This window comes from Schistocerca gregaria, chromosome 8 (genome assembly GCF_023897955.1).
Source record: "Schistocerca gregaria isolate iqSchGreg1 chromosome 8, iqSchGreg1.2, whole genome shotgun sequence".
Lineage (NCBI taxonomy): Eukaryota > Metazoa > Arthropoda > Insecta > Orthoptera > Acrididae > Schistocerca > Schistocerca gregaria.
The window spans coordinates 156,431,933-156,437,714 of NC_064927.1; the positions used below are offsets into that span (position 1 = coordinate 156,431,933).

General features: G+C 42.3%; 1 non-coding gene across 1 annotated transcript; it reads left to right on the forward strand.

The window, feature by feature from the left end:
* The first annotated feature begins 4,625 nt into the window (after positions 1-4,625).
* Trnar-ccu (transfer RNA arginine (anticodon CCU)) lies at positions 4,626-4,698 on the forward strand. The gene has a single exon. It is a non-coding gene; the product is annotated as a tRNA-Arg (tRNA).
* The last annotated feature ends 1,084 nt before the right edge of the window (positions 4,699-5,782 follow it).

The window sequence follows — 5,782 nt, forward strand, 5'->3', positions numbered from 1 at the left end:
AAACGACTTGCAAAATGATTTAGATAGGATGTCTGTATGGTGCGAAAAGCGGCAATTGACTCTGAATAAGGCGTAGTGTGAAGTTATTCACTTGAGTACTAAAAGAAATCCGCTACATATCGATTACGCAATAAATCACACAAATCTGAAGGCTGTAAATTCAACTAAATACTTAAGGATTACAAATAACCTAAATTGGAACGGTCACATAGATAATATTGTGGGCAGAGCAAATCAAAATTTGCAATTCATTGACTAAACACTTAGAACGTGCTTCAGGTCTATACCACGCTTGTCCGCCCTATTCTGGAGTACTGCTGTGCGGTGTTGGATCCGCATCAGGTGGGATTGACGGATGTCATCGAAAAAGTACAAAGAAGGGCAGCTCGTTTTGTTTCATCGCGAAATAGGGGAGATAGTGCTACAGACATGATACGTGAATTGGAGTGGCAACCATTAAAACAATGGCGTTCTTCGTTGCGACGGGATCTTCTAATGAAATTTCAATCACCTGTTTTCTCCTCCGATTGTGAAAACATTCTGTTGGCACCCACCTACATAGGGAGAAATGATCATCACAATAAAATAAGAGAAATCAGGGCCCGCGCAGAAAAATTTAAGTGCTCGTTTTTCCCGCTCGCCGTTCGAATGCCGAGTCGAACGGTAGAGAGACAGCTTGAAGGTGGTTCATTGAGCCATCTGCCAGCCACATTATTCTGAAAAGCAGAGTAATCACATAGATGTAAATGGCCAAACTCTTTTAGTTGGTGATAACATTGTCTCCCACGAGTACAGACGTCTCCATGTCCTACACAGTGTACACTGAACAACTTACGCAGTTCTCGATCCATGTACATCGTAGCAGGTCATTCGTGGTGATTACATAGGCTATTAAGAAGCAGGTCCAACCTTTTGTAATGTCCAGGGAACCATTACGAATCATAATGACTTGAGTCTAATTATTGTCTTTAAATAAAGGTGTGATTACCGTTAGCTTCATTGCATATCCGTTGTAGTTACATTCTGTACTATACTGTAACAGTTATTACTTTGTATGGTCTATTCTAGGCGCGTCAGTCTGGAACCGCGCGACTACTACGGTCGCTTGTTCGAAGCCTGCTTCGGGCATGGATGTGTGTGATGTCCTTAGGTTAGTTAGGTTTAAGTAGTTGTAAGTTCTAGGTGACTGATGACCTCAGATGTTAAGTCCCATAGTGCTCGGAGCCATTTTTATTGTAAGGTCTACATAAAATAGAGCTATGTTACTTGACAGAGTCACATCACGTGAAAGTTACTCTCGTCTTTATGTTTTGCACACCACTGTATATGATCTAGTTGCTAACATCGAAAGCTCCATAAGGATGTTCGCAAATGATGTGGTTGTCTAGCAGAAGGCAGCGACGCTACGAGAGTGTAGAGAACTGCAACAATAGCTGCTGCGCATTATGACAGGTGCTCGGGCTGCCAGTTGACTCTGAACGTAAATAAACTTAACGTATCGCGCAGAAACAGGAAAAGAAATTCACTAGCGTACGATTCCATTATTGCGACAAATCGCTGGATATAGTAATTACCGTAAAACACCTAGGATTAATCGTCCGGAACGACCTCAATTGGAATGGCCACGTTAAACAATATGTAGCAAGCACAGATGACAGCGGACAGATTCGTAAGAAAAATCTTTGGGAAATGTAACTCATCCACGAAATTCGACCGATTTTTGAGTTTGTTCATTAGTCCGTGATCTTACCAGGTTGCATTAATAAAAGAAATAAATTCCAACGAACAGAGGGCGTGCTCCGGCAAAGGATCGTTTAGTCAGCGCGACAGCGTTACGGAGATACTGTAATTCATGTGGCAGACGCTTTGCGAGAGGCGATGTGCAGATGTCAACTTTACACGTTCAAGAACAGTATAAGATGCCGATGAAGAAAAACCGCAGTACTTGAATGAATAAGAACGGCGATGACTATACGCAGGAGTCCTTCCGGGCAGGAAGGAGCGTTGGTCCCCGGCACGAATCCGCCAGGCGGATTTGTGTCGAGGTCCGGTGAGCCGGCCAGTCTATGGATGGTTTTTAGGCAGTTTTCCATCTGCCTCGCCAAATGCGGGCTGGTTCCCCTTATTCCGCCTCAGCTACACTATGTCGGCGATTGCTGCGCAAACAAGTTCTCCATGTACGCGTACACCACCATTACTCTACCACGCAAACATAGGGGTTCCACCGGGGACCGAACCGCACAATAACCCCGAAAGAGTGGTTCGGTGTGGGGGCGGCGGAGGGGTGAAATGGACTGCAATAGTCGTCGTGGGGTTGCGGACCCCTGCGGCTGTGGCGGGGACGGAGCCTCTCTGTCCTTTCTAGGTCCCCGTTTAACATAACACAACATACGGACGAGTGCATAGTGAAAAGTAACGCCTCCGAATTTATGTGAAAACTGTTAAATCTTTTACAATATAACAAACGTTACCAAAATTCTACGTTTTATCCTTCAGGTCTACATATTTGCAGCCCTCTGACGCAAGACGGCTCCAAATTGTAGCGTGGGACATGGCGGTGAAACAGCGGGCTGTAATCTAGTTTCAAATTCGAAGAGTTCGTCAACACATGGAGCAATCTCTCCTTCAGCCAGACCAGACAGGAGCGCTGCGACATTTGCAACAATTCGATGTTCGGGGTAATCGTCATCGATCACCCTGCGTACTACTCCGACTTGACCCATTCGATTTTCATCTGTTTCTAAAACTTAAAGAACACCTTCAAGACTTCAGCTTGATACTGATGAAGAGCTGTCCAAGGAGAAATGAAGTTGTGGCTCTGTGTACAAAGTCAAATGCAGCTCGTCTCGGCGGAGGTTCGAGTCCTCCTCCGGGCGTGTGTGTGTGTGTGTGTGTGTGTGTGTGTGTGTGTGTGTGTGTGTGTGTGTGTGTGTCCTTAGGATAATTTAGGTTAAGTAGTGTGTAAGCTTAGGGACTGATGAGACAAATAAATACATAGACATGAAGAATAAAGAAGTAGAATGTTAATAACGTTTGTTTTACTTACAAAGGCTTCCACGCAAAAAGCTCTGACATACTTTTTAGCACGCCCTACTCGTTTGTAATTGGTATACATAGAAGTTACACGTAGTTTTGTTTAGCAAGAGACTTTAAAGACTCTCACTTAGCTAGCGTTGTAGTCCTGATAAGATTTATTGTACAATAGGCGATTATTGATTTGCTCTAGGTACAATCTTATTCATATAATCCAAATACTGAAATGGTACTGAATTAGGTTAATCTCGTACATAATTTATTCTTGTCTACTATGTACTGAATGGTCTGGTAATTATATTTATGTTCCAAGATAAGTCATCTGTGAAATCTAGCTTCAGATATATGGAGTTAAGGTACGTTTTTGTCTTTGTGATATTGCATGTTCTTTCGAACAGAACAGTCATATCGTCAGAGTATGAATACTGGATAGTTACATAAAGTAATTGACATGTAATATTTTTGTGATAAGTTACGATAAATACTTCACTGTCGCACTATTAGCTGTCACAATTTTGAATTTCGAGCTGCTGCATAACTCAAGGTTTATAGCAATGAAGATGTATTGGTTCAAATGGATCTAAGCACTATGGGATTTAAACTTCTGAGGTCATCAGTCCCCTAGAACTTAGAACAACATAAACATAACTAACCTAAGGACATCACACACATGCATGCCCGAGGCAGGATTCGAGCCTGCGACCGTAGCAGTCTCGCGATTCCAGACTGTAGCGCGTAGAGCCACTAAGCCACTCCGGCCGGCAATGAAGATGTATTAAAAGCTAATTTCGTGGACGTATTGCTCCATCCTAATGGATTCCAGTACACTAAATTCAGTACGGGACCAGACCATTGTAATCATTGTCACTAGTAGTAGCACAGAATTCCCTACTCAGACACCAGTAGGTACCGTCTGCATAGGACCGTCACACATGTAGCCAAAGCTCTTTTGCAGCTCTTCCTGCAGAATGGTCAGTCTTTTATGATTACCACAAAACATGATAATTTAGAAAGGTCCGCTTCAGTTGTACTAATATTTATTTAATCACGACCGGTTTCGAGAATTTAAAATCCCGTCTTCAGAAGTATGAAATTACAATGTTTGGTAGTACATAACACGCGGTCAGGTAAGTCAGTAATGGCTGGTGGCGGTGCTATCGTGCGGCTGACCAGCGGCGCACAGTTTCCGACAACATGCAGTGATTGGCACTCTACGACTGCCTGGCCCGACTGCATGTTATGTATTACTACATACCACAATTTCAGACACCTGAAGAGGAGATTTAAAAATCCCGAAAGCGGTCGTCGTTGAAACAAATATTAGTACAACTGAAGCTAACCTCACCTAAAATAATTACCATGCCTCCCAGTTGCGGATGTCCTACGTACCAAATCTTGCGCACCATAACACGTAATTAATACGATATGCGCTCCGAGTCTTCGAAATTCGAATCACTTCTGGCAGCGGAGGCAGAATATTTCACAGAGGCAGGCTGCGGCCAGCGTGGCTAGTAAGGGAGAGAGCTACTGTACATTGCATCTCCGCAGCGTGATCCAAACGGGTTCTCGTGTGTAGCACTCTACTACCGTGAGCCCCTGTGGCCTAATGGATAAGGCATCGGTCTCCTAAACCGGGGATTGTGGGTTCGAGTCCCACCAGGGGTACAAATTTTAATTTTGACACAGATTAGTGAAGAAGTAACCATTCGCGTGAGAGCATCCATAAAAGTTGAATCATAGACCTACACACTACAGATACACACATACGTACATATATACTCACCTGGCGTAGAAAAAAAAAATGGACTAGGAAGAAGATGAGATTACGAACCAGACGGCACCACATATGACTGTACAACGATTATTTTCAAAATGAGTTGACGACTTTTTCCTTAAGTCATACATAATAGAATCGTACGGTTCGCCATACAGTTTGTATAAGGTACTATGAAAGAAAGCGTGTAAACTGACATATCGAATGGCTACAGCTTACATGTATTGTCATGAGTTCATGTAGATGCAATGACATCCTTTCGTTCATGTGTACCATTTGTTAGTCATGGACCCATTTGATTTTGCTGAAGGTGAATCTGAATTAGTTTCGGGGTTTAATATTGAATAGTTTCGGGGTTTAATACTGAATATGGTGCACATATTTTTCTATTTTCATAAAATTTCTAGAGGCTGTGAACCCACACCCAAGCAAAATACGTATATTCTTTGTTCAGCACTACGAAACCAGACATCCTAGATTTTTGATACAGCTCTTTAAACATTCATGGTGGTGTCTGTTTGTTCTATATCGTGTCTCCCTACCACTTTCGCGCAACGACGCTCTGAGCGTGTTTTTTTTTTTTTTTTTTTTTTGGGGGAATTAACTAGTTTGAATCTGGGACCTGTTGCTGGTAAGGAGACGCCAGACCACACATGACATGTAGAATTCAGAAGAGTTCAGTGAGACTAGCGATGATATAACCAAATACATAATGATCTCAGCGTCAGCTCCACTGCACTCCCTGTAAAAAAATCTTAATACTAACTAAATTTAGTGGAAAGGGTTCAAGGCTTTCTTATTTTTAGTTAGCTGGTAAAATAACGTCGAAAAAGCAGTTAAGTTTACCATTGGAAATTTTATTCTACTCACAAAACATCGTTTATAAATTGCACTATTGATAAAAGGAAATGTTTTAATACAGGATGGTAAAAACCAACTGCCTTCAACAAAAATGTGAACGAATATTCCCTGAAT